The sequence below is a fragment of the Heterodontus francisci genome, chromosome 35, assembly GCF_036365525.1.
Source record: "Heterodontus francisci isolate sHetFra1 chromosome 35, sHetFra1.hap1, whole genome shotgun sequence".
NCBI classification, from domain to species: Eukaryota; Metazoa; Chordata; class Chondrichthyes; order Heterodontiformes; family Heterodontidae; genus Heterodontus; species Heterodontus francisci.
The window spans coordinates 20483337-20501415 of NC_090405.1; positions in this window are offsets into that span (position 1 = coordinate 20483337).

An 18079-nucleotide genomic window follows, 5' to 3' on the forward strand; every position below is an offset into this window, starting at 1 on the left:
GGTCACTGCCATGGATGTGGTGTTCGCTCTGAAACGGCAGGGCCGCACAACTCGACCCTTTCCAGCAAACACACAACAAAGGCTCTTCGAAGAGCCACCCACCGTCTCACAGAGAGAGCAGTGACCTCGAAACGGGAGATGGGATAGGCTGTTCAGAACTGACTGGAATAAATCTGTGCTATGTTCGGGTATAAAACTGGAATCCCCGAAATTGACATTTCAGTTGCAGCAAGGATGTGCAGTGGATTTGATTTTCTAAACGGGCTGTGTAAACAGTGCCCGAGACTCTACAGTTAGTTATTTCCCCAGTCGACACATGCCCTCAGTGAAAAGCCACATCACTCCTCCAGAATCACTCATTGTTTTCATAGAATTTCAAAATGATTTCGCTGCAATGAGAGAATCCGGGAGTTTTGCAGCAGCCGTTGAATCGGTCACTGGAAGCAGACCCACTTGTGATGTTATTTCCTCCGAGACGGTGTTTCCTGCAGTGAAACTGACAGGGTTTGTGAAACTGATCAGTTTCAGCTCAATCATTCAGGGACCTGGAATTCCCGCAGTTTGAGCCCGCGCTCACTTCTGATTGGTCACCCTCTTCCCATTCGCATTTCTTAACCAATCGCAGAGCCTCGAATTGGGGAAAATGCAGCAAATCATTGGCTTAAATTGTCGAAATTGGCAGAACGTTTGAATTCGAAAAAGGCGCCAATTTCAGTGTCGGCAAAAAGCGAATTACTGGAAAATCTATTTAAAGTTGTTCGTAAAATATTTTCCACCAACCTTTAAAAACCTTTCTTTATTCCGCTATTATCGCCACAAATTCCTGGCGCTATTTTACGCACTGTTTTAACCTGTCATTTTTCCCCCACTTCTTATCTGCAACCGGCGGTAAAAGACTCCATTCAGCAATCCTTAAGGGACCAATAACTCAAACTCGGTGTGGAAAGGAATAAATTAGACTCTTGGTAATTCCCCTTCACACAGGGATCAGGGGGACAGTGAGAAGCCACTGAAATAGTTGCTCATAAACATTTTAAATAGTTCCTATTCTGTTCTGTTACTGACATGCTGGAATCAGACAGTAATCAGCCCTTTCACAGAGACTGTGGGTGGCTCTGAAAAGAGTCTTTGGTTTATTAGATGACATTTTGTCTGCTTTACTTTTTCTGGGAGCTCTGAGCGCTGGTTTTCTTGGGTAGCACCCCGCCCTGAGCGATGGTCACCCCTTCCAGCAGCTTGTTGAGCTCCTCCTCGTTGCGGACAACCAGCTGCAGGTGTCTGGGGATGATGCGGGTCTTCTTGTTGTCCCGGCCGCGTTACCGGCCAGCTCGAGGATTTCAGCGGTCAGATACTCGAGCACAGCAGCCAGATCGACCGGGGCTCCAGCACCCACATGCTCAGCATAGTTGCCCTTTCTCAGGAGCCTGTGAACACGGCCCACCGGGAACTGCAGTCCAGCCCGGGAGGAGCGAGACTTGGCCTTGGCCCAAGCCTCCCGCCGGTCTTTCCTCCAGACATTTCCACAATCTCACAAATACTTTCACAAATGGATAATTTCCGCAGCATTTACTTTACTTAAAGACTGAGAACTCTCCTCAATGGTCGGTACTTAATTCCATTTGCCTATATTCTTCACCAGTCAGGTCACTGACCAACAGAAGAGGGCGGAATTTACCCGCCACGACATCAGAAGCAGAGAATTTGTCAATTTCAAAAAGCCCGCCAATTTCATTGCCGGAAAGGAGCGGATTAAAATAAATGTCATCCTTAGTCAAAGATTTAAAGTCCCATCTCTTGATTTTGTTTTATTCAACTTGTAAAATGTTATTTAAACTGTGACTCATTCTACAATCGCTTTCAAACTGTCCCGGGTGGGGACTGCATTGGCCTGAAGTGAAATACTCAGTTTAGTTTTCAATCAGAGCCCAGTGTCCTTCTCTGAAAAGAGGAAGCCGGATCAAGTCCTCAAACGGCCCTTAACTTGCTCTGTAATAATCCCATCCCAGGCTGTTACACTGCGGAGAGTTGCTGTTAATAAAATGATTAATCAGTGAAGGGATGAAGGTCGAATCCTTACCGCTGAAATCAGCTGTTAATGCGGTCATTCAGGGGCTGTGAAAAACCAGAATAAGAGCAGCTTTAAGCAAAAAAAGTGAAGGCGGGTGATCAGATTATGGGTTCGTGTTCGGTTAATAACGGGAGATACAAACACAGCAGTGGGATCGTTATTATATTATACATTGTCTTAAAGTGATTTCATAGAGATGTCGGATGCAGCTTTTTCAGAGAGATTGTGGGTGGCTCTTAAAAGAGCCATTGTGTTTGGGATGTTATTCAGTCCATTGTGCAGTTTTACTTGGAGCTGGTGTACTTGGTCACCGCCTTTGTCCCTTCCGACACGGCGTGCTTGGCCAGCTCCCCGGGCAGCAGCAGGCGCACGGCGGTCTGGATCTCCCGGGAGCTGATGGTGCTGCGCTTGGTGTAATGGGCCAGGCGTGAAGCCTCACCCGCGATGCGCCCGAAAATATCGTTCACAAACGAGTTCATGATGCTCATGGCCTTGGAGGAGATGCCGGTGTCGGGATGAACCTGCTTCATCACTTTGTAGATGTAGATGGAGTAACTCTCCTTCCTCCGCTTCTTGCCGCCCTTTGTTGACGGTTTATTTAAGGTTTTCTTGGCGCCTTTCTTAGGAGCTGCTTTCTTCTCTTTTTTTTATTTCCAAAATATACTTTATTCATAAAAATCTGTTAAAAATACATTGCCAAACAGTTTCAAACAGCACCAAAAAATACAAACATTGCAAGGGAGATCAGTTTCCTTCAGCACAATCATGAGTTGCTTCATGACCCTTCCATTTCACATTTGTCATGCCAATTACATTTTTACATTTACAGCAAATGAAAATTTTCCCGATACAGTTCGAGGGGTTTCCCAGGGGTCCAGCCCCTCAGTGCAGCTTGGTGGGGGGAGCTTACCATTTTCAGTTTCGATTTCAGACACAGAAATAAACCAAACCCCTTCCGAGTGCGGATTAAATAGACAATCCCACAGCTCTATGCTAATGAGGGATGGGAGAAAGTAAAGATTGTGATTTGGTGATTGGCAGTGATGTCAGAATAGTTTTATATCTGCAACCAATCACAAACTCCCTCACTGTATTCAGGAATGACATTTCCCAAAGACTCTCTCCAGCCCCAGTTTCCACTGAAAAATCCACCGGGAAATGACGCCTGGCTGCGAGGGTCTCTTATTCTCAGCAGCTTCTCACATTCCGGCCTCTAAGTTGAGCGCTTTGTTGGGCGGAAATATTTGTTCAGGCAGTTTCAACAGCTCAGAGCCGACACTGGGTCAGAAACCAGAAATGGCAATACGGGTCACAAACAAGGAGTTTATGCTGAACCTTGATAAATCTCACTGGTTATCGGCCTCAGCTGGAGCATTGTGTCTAATTCTAGGTTCCACATTTTTGCAGGGATATCAAGGCCTGAGAGAGAGTGCAGAGGAGATTGACCAGAATGGTTCAAGAGATGCGTGAAAGGATAGCAAAGCTAGGGTCGTTCTTCTTGGTGCAGAGATGTTAATGTAATATTTAATAGTTGTGTTCTACATTCTAATGGGTTGAAGAGGAACTGTTCCCACTGGCAGAAGGGTCTGTAACCAATGGACACAGAATTGTTAAAAGAATCAGGGGAAGATCAGGTGATATTTTAACACGCGTTCTGATGATCAGAAATGTACTGCTTGAAAAGGGAGGTGAAAACAGATTCAATAATAACTTTCCTGAGGGAATTGGATCATTACTTGATGGGGAAATTACAGGGCAATGTGAAAATGACAGGGAGGTGGGACTGATTGGATAGATCTTTCAAAGAGCAGCACAATTGTTCAAATGATCTCTTTCTGTGTTGCAAAAATTGTGATTATTGCTGTTCAGAAACATCCTGACACATCCTGAAACATCATGTCGCCTTTCAGTTCACCAGTTTTAAACACCTGGAACTGAGCTGAGTATTTTATTGGCTGTGATTATAGCATCAGAGACCAAAAGACAGCGGCCCAGTCCCAAAGTCCACAGAAAGACTCAATGTATTGCTCCATGTGAGCGATGCTGTTAGAGCAATGAGCATAGCTGCCTTCCAAACAGCTGGAATAAAAACAGAAAATGCTGGAAATACTCAGCAGGTCAGGCAGCATCTGTGGAGAGAGAACAGAGTTAATGTTTCAGGTCAATGACCTTCCAAGCAGCTGTGCCCGGGTTTGATTCCCAGCCATTACAGTTTGGCGTTCCTTAAATTCCTCAGATGAGAAACTGAAAGACAGGAACTGAGTTGGGTGCTGTCTCAAAGGAATTTTGTTTCCCAAAGCAAGAAGTGTATAATTTGAATAAACATATTTCCAACGCTGATTTCCTTCAAATGAAAGTTCAATTGAACTCTGATTTTACTCCTTTTTATTGATAATTATTATTTGACCTGAATCATACAGTGGACTCAGAATAGAATTACTCAGATTCATTTTCCCACAGCTATTCCCGTTCCTTAGAAGAAACAATTCCTGGATTCTGGAAGCTGTGGATTAGAGGGTAACAAACATATCCACACTATTCAAGAAAGGAAGGAGAGAGAAAGCAAGGAACTAGAGGCCAGTTTGCCTGACATCAGCAATGGGGAATATGCTATAATCTATTATTACAGACATGGTAAAGGGTGATGTGGAATATCAGAATATGGTTGGGCAGAGTCAACATGGATTTATTAAAAGGAAATTGTCAATGACAAACTTATTAAAATTTGTTGATGTTGTAACTGCCAGGGCAGATAAGGGGAACCAGTGGATGTAGTCTGTTTGGATTTTCAAAAAGCATTCAATAAGTTATCAAACAAGAGGTTATTACACCAATGTAGGTCCCATGCAATTTGGGGATAATATATCAGTATAGATTGAGTAGTAGTTAACAGACAAAAAACAGAGAGTAGGAATAACCGAGTCATTTTCGGCAGGAAAGCTGTAAGTAATTGGATACTGCAAGGATTGGTGCTCGGGACTCAGTTATTTCCATTCTGTATCAATGACTTAGATGAGGTGACCGAATGTAATGTTATCCATGTTTGCCGATGATATAAAGTGAGGTGGCAAAGTAAACTGTGAGGAGGATGCAAAGGGGGAGAAAAGGGATTTAGACAGACTAAGTATGTGGGCAAGAATGTGAGAGATGGAATATAATGGGGAGAAGTGTAAAGTTACACACTTTGGCAGGAAAACAGCAATACAGAACATTTTTGAAATTAGTGAGAGACTGGGAAATGTTTACATTCAGAGGGACCCGAGTGTCCTTGTCCAGGAATCACAGAAAGTTAACGTGCAGGTACTCAACCAATTAGGAAAGCAAATGATATGTTTGTCTTTATTGCAAAGAGATTAGAGTATGAGTATTTATTTCAATTATACAGCGTGAGATCACCCTTGGAGTGCTGTGCAGTTTTGGTCCCCTTATCTAAGGAAGGATATACTTTCCTTAGAGGGAGTACAGAGACGTGCCACTAGGCTGCTTCCGAGGATGAGGGGATTGTCCTATGAGAAGAGATTGAATAGACTAGGCCTCTATTCCCCAGAATTCAGAAGAGTGAGAGGTAATCTCACTGGCAGATAAAATGCTCAGTGGCTTGACATGGTAAATGCTGGGAGGATGTTTCCTCTAGCTGGGCAATCTAGAATGAAGGGTTACAGTCTCAGTCTAAAGGGCTTGGTCATATTTGACAGAGAAGAGGAGATTTTTTTTTCAGTCAAAGGGTTAAGAATCTTTGGAATTCTCTATCCCAGAGAGCTCTGGATCCTCAATCATTGTGTATATTCAAGAGAGATCGATAGGTTTTTGGATACTAAGGGAATCAAGGGGGCTGTGCCAGTGTGGTAAAATGGAGTTGAGGTAGGAGATCAGCTGTTATCTTATTGAATGGTGGAACTATTTCGATGGGCAGAGTGGCCACTCCTGCTCTTATTTCTTATGTAAACTTTCATTCCCTCCCAGGGATTGTTTTATTCTTCAAAAAGAGAAATAGTGCAGCCGCTAGAAATCTGAATAACAGAAGATTCTGGAAACACTCAGCAGTTCCAGCAGTATCTGTGGAGAGAGGAAGGGAGGAGCAATGTTTCAGGTCTATAGAAGGGTCACAGAACTGGACCATTAACCCGAGCTTCTCTTCTCCACAGTTGTTTCCGGACTGGCTGAGTGTTTTCAGTATTTTAGCTTTTTTTCTTTCTATATGTTATCTCTTTCCCTTTTGACTGTTTGCTGTGAAACTTTCAGCATTGTGCTCAGTTCTTTGTGTCGTTATGTTTTCTTTATTTGAAGTAATGCAAATAGTATCCTGAAAAATCAGACAGAAATACTGCTCAATGTAGTGTAATATATAACAGGGCACATTTACAAATATCAGATCAATGTAGTAAACATTTTTATTAAGAATTGATTACTTTTATTTTCAGTATAAAAATGTGAAGCAATATGAGTTTATTACAAAGTTTATTACCTCACATTACCTGTTTATTAACCCTGACAGACTGTGCCAATTTCTGCTTCTATGTTGCAGTTCTCACTTTCAGCTAGCAAATGTCAGCAATCTGTGATCCAGTGCAGTTTACAGATCAGACAGTCAACACGACATGCAATAATTGTTCAGATTATGGAGGACAGGTGGGATTTAGAAATACTGGGAATGGAGACAAGTTGTTATTACACTGAGTTTGCCCAAAGATTAGAGACACCATTGTGGCAAATCAGTCTGTTGTCCTGCACATGAGAATGAGAATCATTCTGTATTTGTGGCTGTCAGTCTCTATTACTGAGTGGGAGTGTGGGATTCATGCTGCATTGGTCAGTCTCTGGTACAAAGTGTGATATTCACTCTGAATGTATAAGGCTCTGGAACTGTTTGTGTGTGTGGAATTCATTCTGTATCTGTCAATCTCTGGTACTAAATATGAATGTGGCATATATGTTATAGCTCTCAGTGTCACTGTATGTGTGTGTGGGTTTCATTTGATATCTGTCAGCCTCTGTTTCTGTACACGACTGTCAGATTCATACTGTGCCAAAATGTCCCTGTTGCTGTATGTGACTGTGTGATTCATTCTGTATCTGCCATTCCCTGGTACTATGTGTCAGTATAGACTCATTCTGTATCCCAGTCACATGCACTATATTTGAGAGTGCGATTAATTCTGTACCTTTAAGTCACTGATATTATATGTAAGTGTTGGATTTCTGTTGGATCTCTCAGTTATTGTTTCTGTTGTGAATTTGGGATGAACATAACATCTGTCAGTCTCTGGTACTGCCTGTGAGTGTGTGTTTTGTTCAATATCTGTCAGTCTCAGGTACTGTCCGCGTGTGTACTTTTTGTTCAATATTTTCAGTTTCTGGTACTGCCTGTGAGTGTGGGTTATGTTCAATGTCTGTCAGTCTCTGGCACTGCCTGTGAGTGTAGGTTATGTTCAGTATCTGTCAGTCTCTGGTACTGCCTGTGAGTGTGGGTTTTGTTCAGTATCTGTCAGTCTCTGGTACTTCCTGTGAGTGTGGGTTTTGTTCAGTATCTGTCAGTCTCTGGTACTGCCTGTGAGTGTGGGTTTTGTTCAGTATCTGTCAGTCTCTGGTACTGCCTGTGAGTGTGGGTTATGTTCAGTATCTGTCAGTCTCTGGTACTGCCTGTGAATGTGGGTTTTGTTCAGTATCTGTCAGTCTCTGGTACTTCCTGTGAGTGTGAGTTTTGTTTAGCATCTGTCAGTCTCTGGTACTGCCTGTGAGTGTGGGTTTTGTTCAGTATCTGTCAGTCTCTGGTACTGCCTGTGAGTGTGGGTTTTGTTCAGTATCTGTCAGTCTCTGGTACTGCCTGTGAGTGTGGGTTTTGTTCAGTATCTGTCAGTCTCTGGTACTGCCTGTGAGTGTAGGTTATGTTCAGTATCTGTCAGTCTCTGGTACTGCCTGTGAGTGTGGGTTTTGTTCAGTATCTGTCAGTCTCTGGTACTGCCTGTGAGTGTGGGTTTTGTTCAGTATCTGTCAGTCTCTGGTACTGCCTGTGTGTGGGATGCATTCAGTAGCCATTAATCTCTGGGTTAGTTTGTCATTCTGGATTCACTCTACACAGAATTACATAGTATTTACAGCACAGTGACAGGCTTTTCTGCCCAAGTGCTGGTAGTTCCAATGAGGTTACTCCAACCCTACTTCATCTAATCCTATCAGCAAATCTCTCAAATTGTTTCTGCCTCATTTAATCATTTAGCTTGACGTTAAATGTAACAATGTTCAGCAGCTCAAGTGCTGTCAAAGCAGGGTAAAGAAGTTTCCCGAGTTATTTATTTAATTTATTATTTCATATCGACAGCTTCGGACTCCACCACAAGTGGGAAACATCTCTACCTCTACCCGAACAAAACCCTTCATATTATTCAATGCTTCTATTAGGTGACCACTCAGAGAAAAGAGCCCAGGCTTGTTCAATAGTATGAACTCCTGTGGAACATATAGTTCGGTTTGCATTTATGGAATAAATACTGTATCTCAGTCTGAAACTGTATGTGATTTTAGATTGGCATATAATGTGTAGCTCAGGCTGCAATAAATAACTGAGACAATATCTGTCACTCTAACACTATAGTTTTGTGGAGTGCAATGTTATCTGTCATTCAGTCTGTTCTGATAGAATATATAATGTTACCTTTAAGTCTGAGGCAATGGGGGGGGTCAGGTACAGGGTCCGGAGGTGCCCAATCGGGGTGGTTGGAGCTTTGAGGGTGGCTCTCCATGGGGAACAGGGTGCCTAATCAGGAGAACCCCCCCCCCGCAGCCCGCAAGAAAGACGCCTGGTTTTATCAGGCAGGGTTCTTGGTGCCTTTGCCACACTGCCTCCCCGCCCCCAACCCAACCGAGGATAAAATACCTGCAGCAGAGAGAGGAGGCCCATAAGTGGCTGTTAATTGGCCAATTAAGGGCCTTGTTTGGCCTGGGGCAGACAGGCTGTTTCTCCCCACCGCCATTCCGTGTAATATTGCAGTGGGTGTGGGAGGGGGTCAGAAAATTTCCATCAGATTGGAAGTTGGCAAATGTTACACTGCTTTTCAGGAAAGGAGGGAGAGAGAAAACTGTGAACTACAGGTCAGTTAGCCTAATATCAGTCCTTGGGAAAATGCAGGAAGTCTGAACAATGCACTGAGAAAAGCATTCAAACAAGTCAACATGATTTTCCTGGAGGGAAATCTTGTTTGACAAATTTATGAGAGTTTTTTGAGGATGTAACTAGCAGGGTAAAGGGAAACTAATCGTATTCCTGGATTTCCAAAAGGCATTCAATAAGGTGCTACATAAAAGGTTAATAGAGAAGATAAGGGACTCATGGAATTGTGGGTAATATATTAGCATGGATAGAGGATTGGTTAATGGACAGGAAGCAAAGAGTGGGTATAAACAGATTGGCAGGCAGTGAATAATGGAGTGTCGCAAGGATAAGTGCTGGGGTCTCAGCTATTTACAATCTAAATTAATGACTTAGATGAAGAGACAGAGAGTAATGTATCTAAGTTTGCTGATGTTACAAAGGTAGGTGGAAAGGGAAGCTGTGGGAGGACATAGAGAGGCTGCAAAGAGATATAGACAAGTTCAGTGAGTGGGCAAGAAGATGGTAGATGGAGTATAATGTAGGGAAGTGTGAAGTTCTTCACTTTGGTCATAAGAATAGAAAAGTAGAATATTTGATAAAAGGTGTGAAACTTGTAACTGTTGGTGTTCAAAGAGACTTGGGTGTTCTTGTACAAGGAATACAGAAAGTTAGCATGCAGGTACAACAAGCAATTAGGAAGGCAAATGGCATGTTGGCCTTTATTGCGAGGGGATTAGAATACAGGAATAAAGAAGTTTGCTACAATTGTACAGGATTTCGGTGAGACCACATCTGGAATACAGTGTGAAGTTTTGGTCTGCACACTTAAGAAAGGATATATGTGCATTGGAGGCGGTGCAGCAAATGTTCACTAAATTAGTCCCTGGGATGAGGGGATTGTCCTATGATGAGAGGCTGAGTAAATTGGGCCTATACTCTGGAGTTTAGAAGAATGAGAGGTGATCTCATTGAAACATACAAAATTCCGAAGGGGCTGGATAGGGGAGACACTGAGAGATTGTTTCTGCTGGTCAGAGAATCTAAAACATGGGGACACATTCTCACGATAAGGGGCTGATCATTTAGGACTGAGATGAGGAGCAATTACTTCACTCAAAGTGTTGTGAATCTTTGGAATTTTCTACTCCAGAGGATTGTGCATGCTCCATCATTGAATACATGTAAAGCTGCGATAGACAGATTTTTGATCTCTCAGAGAATCAGGGGATAAGGCGAGCAGGCGGGAAAGTGGAATTGAAGCCTAAGATCATCCATGATGGTACCGAATGGCGGAGCAGGCTCCACGGGCCACATGATCTACTCCTGCTCCTATTTTGTGTGTTTTTATGTTCCGACTACTTCTGCTGTCGGTGATTGTGGAATTGATGTCTCTGCTCTCTGTGAGTGATACTGCACTTACTGTGTGTGAGGAGCTGGCTGCACTTCCCCTTGTGTCGAGGAATCACGACATTTATTCAGCTTCCTCAAGTATTGCCTGTAGAAAGAAAAAGTATTTATTATAATTCAGAAAGAGATGTGGTGGAAGTTACAAGAGAGACCAAAACAAATTTTCAATGAATAATCATTGTGAACAATCACAAAGGAAACCCAGCAATACAAACAGAGTCAGTGTCTGATTCCACTGCAGTCCTGCAGCCCCCAGCTACTGCATACCAGGGGCTTTGGCCATTTTACAACAATTTAATGACATCCAGAAACAATCCACTGGGCCATGAATGGGACTGACCGACGGAACAGGGACTTTTACACAGGTCAGATTTCCAGTTCCCGCTCCCATGGTCGAACCGTTCAAATGAAACCAAACAGCCGCTGTTTAAAATGTGTCCTTCACACTTCTCACCTAGTGCCTATAATAGATTCTCTTTGTGTAACTCCCCACATCCTGACTGTCCGCCTCTGTTTCCACACTTCACTGTCCAAGAACAACAAACTGTGGGAACAGGCTATACCCCTCTCATTCCGCTGGCGCGGACATGATGGGCCGAATGGACTCATTCTGTGCCGGAAGTTTTCCACGTTTCTGGCTGAAGTGCTGCAGAAATCTGGGCCTGCGCTCCCCTCCCCCAGCAGTGCCTGTGAGCGGAAGAAGATGGTTTAAAACAGCCGCGAATGGAGAGATCCCGGTCCCGGTGGAAGGGAGCAAACAGCAGCCTCCTTCCAGCAACACATCGCTTTGGGAGCATGTCCGCAGAAAGACTCAGAGATCAGCATCGAGTCCGGGGCAAGTTCAGGGGCAGGCGGGGGCTGTTTGTAAGAGGCGGAGTGGATCTGGAACTGGTCTCGGAACATCGAGTGAGTGGAGAGGCCATTCTCCGGTTGTGTGTGGACAAGGGGATGGAGACAGAATGGGAAGAAACTTATTGTAGTGGAGTGAAACAGTGACAATATTTGTGTTGCGGTGGTTCTTTTGCGGGTATCCATAATGATTATTATTTGAGAGATTAAATTCATTAAAACTCTATATCTTTGATCTCACCTGTATTTTAGTTACAAACATACTTTTGTTCAAACAGGCAAATGATTGAATGAACCAGAATAAATGGGCTATTTCCTCCACCCAAGTTACAAGGAAGAGTGCCACCAGCTCCTTCTCACACACAATACGTACATTATCACTCACAGAGCGCAGAGACACAGACAGGTCATCAGTTCCACAGTCTCAGATGGCAGAAATAGTTCCAGAGACACACTTTCAATCCATCAATCAAATAGAGCAGGAAAGACAGACGTTGTTTCCATGTCACCCCAACTCATTACCACTGACAGGTAGATACATAAATCCCAGTCCAACTTCTCACCCACTATCAAATTATCAGTGTGTCAATCCCACAATAGTGCAACCTCAGCTACAAAGTAAATACACAGAGAACTGACACGTGGTTCCTGTTTCAAAGTTACAGAATTAACCTCAATAATGTACTCTGAGATTCAAGTTAAATACCAGCCCAATATTTACACAGGTTATGAGTTTATTATCAGTATTAATTCCCATCATGTTTCCAGACATATACATTAGACTCAAGTCCATAATCAGATTGAGAGATTCTGAAATATCGTATAACCTGAGATCCAAACTCAGATTCCAGTTTAAAACTCATCCGGATTGTGAAACTAAAAGATACATTATAAATTTGATCAGTATAGTCTGAGCTATAAATTACATACCAGTCCTGAAACCTCGTACAGTGGCAGATGGAAGATACTGTACAATTCCAGACTGAGCTCATTTTACATGCAAATCCAAGATACTCACTCAGACTGAATGGCACTGATCAAATTGATTAGTACAGCCTGAATTACACTTGCACACCAATCCTGTATCAGATTGTAGGATACATTATCTTTCACTATTGTGTTCACAGTGACAGATATTTAATACTAAGCAAAACCTCAAATATATTGTCTGCTTAAAACCTACCACATCAATGGCCTGTTGCTGTGCTGACATTTTATGGAGAATAAATCCAGACTTGCCATCAGTCCCAGGGACGGAAGATTATATAATGAATCCCACACTCACACAGAGTACCAGATACTGCCAGATAGAGAGTGATGCTGAAACACATGCTCAGTGCCAGATGCTGAAAGATATAGGTTGATTACTGCACTCACTCACAGTACTTCAGCCTGAGTCATCTAAAGCAACCTAACACACAAAAAATAGCAGTGAGAGAGTAAGAAAGAGTCCAAAACTCACATAGAGTACCAGACACTGATAGATACAAACTGAAAACTACACACACATGGATATAGGATTGGCTAACTCACAGGAAACAGAGAGTGGGGACAAATGGGGCATTTTCAGATTGGCAAACTGTAACTAATGGAATGTCACAGGGATCAGTGCTGGTGCCTCAACTATTTATGGTCTATATTAATAATTGCATGAAGGCACTGAGTGTACTGTTGCCAAATTTATGGGTGGTACAAAGATAGGTAGGAAAGAAAGTTGTGAGGAGGACATAAAGTGTCTGCAAAGAGATATAGATAGGTTAAGTCAGTGGGCAAAAGTTTGGCAGATGGAGTATAATATAGGAAAATGTGAGATTGTCTACTTTGGCAGGAAGAATAGAAAAACAGAATATTATTTACACAGAGAGAGACTGCAGAATGCTGCTGTACCGAGGGATCTGGGTGCCAGGTACATGAATTACAGAAAAGTTAGCATGAAGGTATAGCAAGTAATTAGGAATGCAAATGGAATGTTGGAATTTTTAGCAAGGGGAATGGGGTATAAAAGTAGGGAAGTTTTGCTGTAACTGTACAGGGCATTAGTGGCATCCCAACTAAAGTACTCCATACAGTTTTGGTCTCCTTACTTAAGGAGGGATATACTTGTATTGGAATCAGTTCAAAGAATGTTCACTAGGCTGATTCCTGGGATGAAGGGTTGACTTGTGAGAAAAAGTTGAGCAGATTGGGCCTCTACTCACTGGAGTTTAGAAGATTGAGAGGTGATCTTATTGAAACCTATAAGATTCTCAGTGGGCTGGACAGGTAGATGCTGGGAAGATGTTTCTCCTTGTGGGGGAATGTAGAATTATGGGGCACAGTTTCAAGATAAGTGGTCTCCCATTCAAGAAAGAGATGAGGAGGAATTTCTTCGGTCAGAGGGTTGCTCATCTTTGGAATTCTGTTCTCCAGAGGACTGTGGAGGCTGGGTCATTGAATATATTCAAGGCTGTGACAGACAGATTTTTTGATGTACAAGGGAGTCATTGGTCAATGGGCACAGGCAGGAAAGTGGAATTAAGGCCTCAATCAGAACAGGCATGATCTTATTGAATGGCAGAGCAGGATTTATGGGCCACATGGCCTTCTGGAAGCGATCCTGAGTGTCATTGTCGATATCTGCCCTTGGTGACAGGAGGTTCCCAAAGTATGAGCAGTGATCCACATTGTCCAGTGATTCGCCGTGGATCTTAATAGTCGGGGGCAGTGTCGGGGAGCAGGCTGGCAGAGGACCTTAGCTTTCCGGATGTTTTGCTTCAAGCCAATTCTTTCATACGCCTCCATGAATGCATCGATGAGGGTTTGAAGCTTGGCCTCTGAGTGTGCGCATATGCAAGCATTGTCAGCACACTGCAGCCCGATGACAGATGTTGGAGTGGCCTTGCTTCAGGACTGCAGGCAATGTAGTTTCAATAGTTTCCCACTCGTCCTGTAGAGTAGATCTGCTTACACGAACTAAAGAACAGCTGATGGGCTGAAAGAGTGCAGGAAATACAGCAACTTGCTGACAGCCACGACATGTGTGGATTCTTCAGCACCATCAAGACCATTTATGGCCCAAATTACCAAGGACCTACCCTACTGAGAGTAAAGAATGGAGTGACACTGATCAAGGTCAGAGAGGCAGTCAGCACTCGTTGGAAGTAGCACTTTGAAGATCTCCTCAATCGCAACTCAGTCCTTGATGCAAGTGCCACATTCCACAGCTTGTTACCCACCATGACGTCAGCACAATCCCAGCCCAACAGAAATTGAAAAGGCAATCTAACAGGTAAAAAAAAATGAAGGCCACCGGCATCGATGGAATTCCCTCTGAAAATCTAAAATACGACAGAGAAGAACACTTAACACAAATACATGGTCTCATTTCCTTCAGCTGGAAGGACGAGAGCACGCCAGGGATCTCTGAGATGCTGTCATTGTGATCATCACCAAAAATGGTGACAAGACCGACTGTGGTAATGACAGAGGGGTATCCCAGCTGTTCACTACAGGGAAGGTCATCACAAGAGTCCTTCTCAACTGTCTCTTCCCCGTGGCTGAAGATCTCCTACTGGAATCACAATGTGGATTCTGTCCATCAAGAGACACAGTGGACATGATCTTCACAGCAAGACAACTCCAAGAAAATGTAGGGAGCAGCAGCAACCTTTCTACCTGGTCTTCTCTGACCTGACAAAGGCCTTCGACTCTCCCAACCAGGAGGGATTATGGAACGTCTTCCTCAAATTTGGCTGCTGGAAAAATTCGTCACCAACCTCCAACGACTGCATGATGACATGCAAGCTGAAATCCTTCCCAACGGACCTACCACTGACCCAATCCCAATGCAAACTGGGGTCAACTAAGTCTGTGTCATCGCACCAACGCTCTTTTCCATCTTCCTCGCCGCAACACTCCACCTCAACTCCTCACACTCAAACACAGCAACAGAGACTGACAGATACAGAATGGATGTCATACTCAAACCCAGTACCAGAGTCTAACAGATACAGTGGTGCAGTGGTTAGCACTGCAGCCTCACAGCTCCAGGAACCCGGGTTCGATTCTGGGTACTGCCTGTGCGGAGTTTGCAAGTTCTCCCTGTGACCGCGTGGGTTTTCGCCGGGTGCTCCGGTTTCCTCCCACCGCCAAAGACTTGCAGGTTGATAAGTAAATTGGTCATTGTAAATTGCCCCTAGTGTAGATTGGGATTACTGCAGGGCTAGTATAAATGGGTGATTGTTGGTCGGCACAGACTCGGTGGCCCGAAGGGCCTGTTTCAGTGCTATATTCTCGAAATAAATAAATACGGAATAAATCCATACAGCACCAGAGACTGAGAACTGCTGAATGACAGAACACTCTCAAACACAGGAGCAGAGAATAAAAGAAATGGAATTAATTGCACACTCACATGCAATAGCAACGACACAATCATCAAAAAGCGTCCTTTCAACAACATGCAGAACATTTCGAGAGAGCTTGACACAGCGAGCGGCTCTTTCAATGTAAACTGCAGCTGGAGAGAGTCTTTGTGAAACATACTTCCTGATTGCAGTACGAATGTTTGTGATTGGCTGCAAAGTTTGAATGTGATTGGATGGTGAAGGACACCAATTATAGTATTACAATATAAACCCATTGTGACATCACTCCCAATCACAATCTTTACTTTCCCCCATCCCTCATTAGCATAGAGCTGTGGGATTGTCTATTTAATCCGCACTCGGAAGGGTTTGGTTTATTTCTGAGTCCGAAATTGAAACTGAAGATGGTTGAGGAGAAGAAGAAAGCAGCTGCTAAGAAGGGCGCCAAGAAAACTGTGAGTAAACCATCAGCAAAGGGCGGTAAGAGGCGGAGAAAGTCGAGGAAGGAGAGTTACTCCATCTACATCTACAAAGTGATGAAGCAGGTTCACCCCGACACCGGCATCTCCTCCAAGGCCATGAGCATCATGAATTCGTTTGTGAACGATATTTTCGGGCGCATCGCGGGTGAGGCTTCCCGCCTGGCCCATTACAACAAGCGCAGAACCATCAGCTCCCGGGAGATCCAGACCGCCGTGCGCCTGCTGCTGCCCGGGGAGCTGGCCAAGCACGCCGTGTCGGAAGGGACAAAGGCGGTGACCAAGTACACCAGCTCCAAGTAAAACTACACAATGGACTGAAAAACATCCCAAACACAACGGCTCTTTTAAGAGCCACCCACAATCTCTCTGAAAAAGCTACATCATCATCTCTCTGGTTTTAATTTGTTTTGTTTTTTTATACGGAGAGTCTGGAACTTTCTAATTGCCTTTCTGATCTCTTTTAGCCCCATGGATTCTGGGTGATTCAGTTTCACTGTCTGAGATCTTTGTGTCTCTACTTAATAATGCCGCGTAAATTAATTACTGATCACTGAGCCCATGTGCGCTTTGATCTCGGACTATTCTCCGTCCTTTTTGAAACAGTCTATAAGCGGCGGCAGAAAGTCTCTCACAGCATTCTGGAAGCGGACACATTTCAGGTCAATCTTTGTCAAGATACCGCATCACTGATTCTAGATTGAACCTATTTGTGGGAGACAAAAGTGGAGAGAAGATTTTTACTGTCAGGAGTTGAAATGAGAGACTGAGGTTTCCTACAACAGCGGGGTTTCCAGTAAATGTACTTATTATTGAGGCCGAGCTTGAACAAGGGAAACAAGTGACTGAGAACTGATCTGTCAGCTTATTGACGAAATAGTACAATAGCGAAAATGGACGCGCACATGGGGTCAGTGATCAGTAATTAATTTACACGGCATTATTAAGTAGACACAAAGATCTCAACAGTGAACCTGAATCACCCAGAATCCATGGGGTTAAAACAGATATCACAAAGGCAATTAGAAAGTTCCAGACCCTTTATATAAAAAAAAACAAATTGATACTATCGGGATGATGGTGTTGCTTTTTCAGAGAGATTGTGGGTGGCTCTTAAAAGAGCCGTTGTGTTTGGGATGTTTTTCAGTCCATTGTGCAGTTTTACTTGGAGCTGGTGTACTTGGTCACCGCCTTTGTCCCTTCCGACACGGCGTGCTTGGCCAGCTCCCCGGGCAGCAGCAGGCGCACGGCGGTCTGGATCTCCCGGGAGCTGATGGTGCTGCGCTTGTTGTAATGGGCCAGGCGGGAAGCCTCACCCGCAATGCGCTCGAAAATATCGTTCACAAACGAGTTCATGATGCTCATGGCCTTGGAGGAGATGCCGGTGTCGGGGTGAACCTGCTTCATCACTTTGTAGATGTAGATGGAGTAACTCTCCTTCCTCGACTTTCTCCGCCTCTTACCGCCCTTTGCTGACGGTTTACTCACAGTTTTCTTGGCGTCCTTCTTAGCAGCTGCTTTCTTCTTCTCCTCAACCATCTTCAGTTTCAAATTCAAACACAGAAATAAACCAAACCCCTTCCGAGTGCGGATTAAATAGACAATCCCACAGCTCTATGCTAATGAGGGATGGGGGAAAGTAAAGATTGTGATTGGGTGATTGGGAGTGATGTCCAAACGATTTTATATTGTAATTCTCTAATTGGTGTCTTCCGCCATCCAATCAGAATAAATATTTGCAACCAATCACAAACACCCTTACCGCAATCTGTAAGTATATTTCACAAAGACTCTCTCCAGTCCCAGTTTATAGTAAAACAGTCGCTCCCTGTGTAAAGCT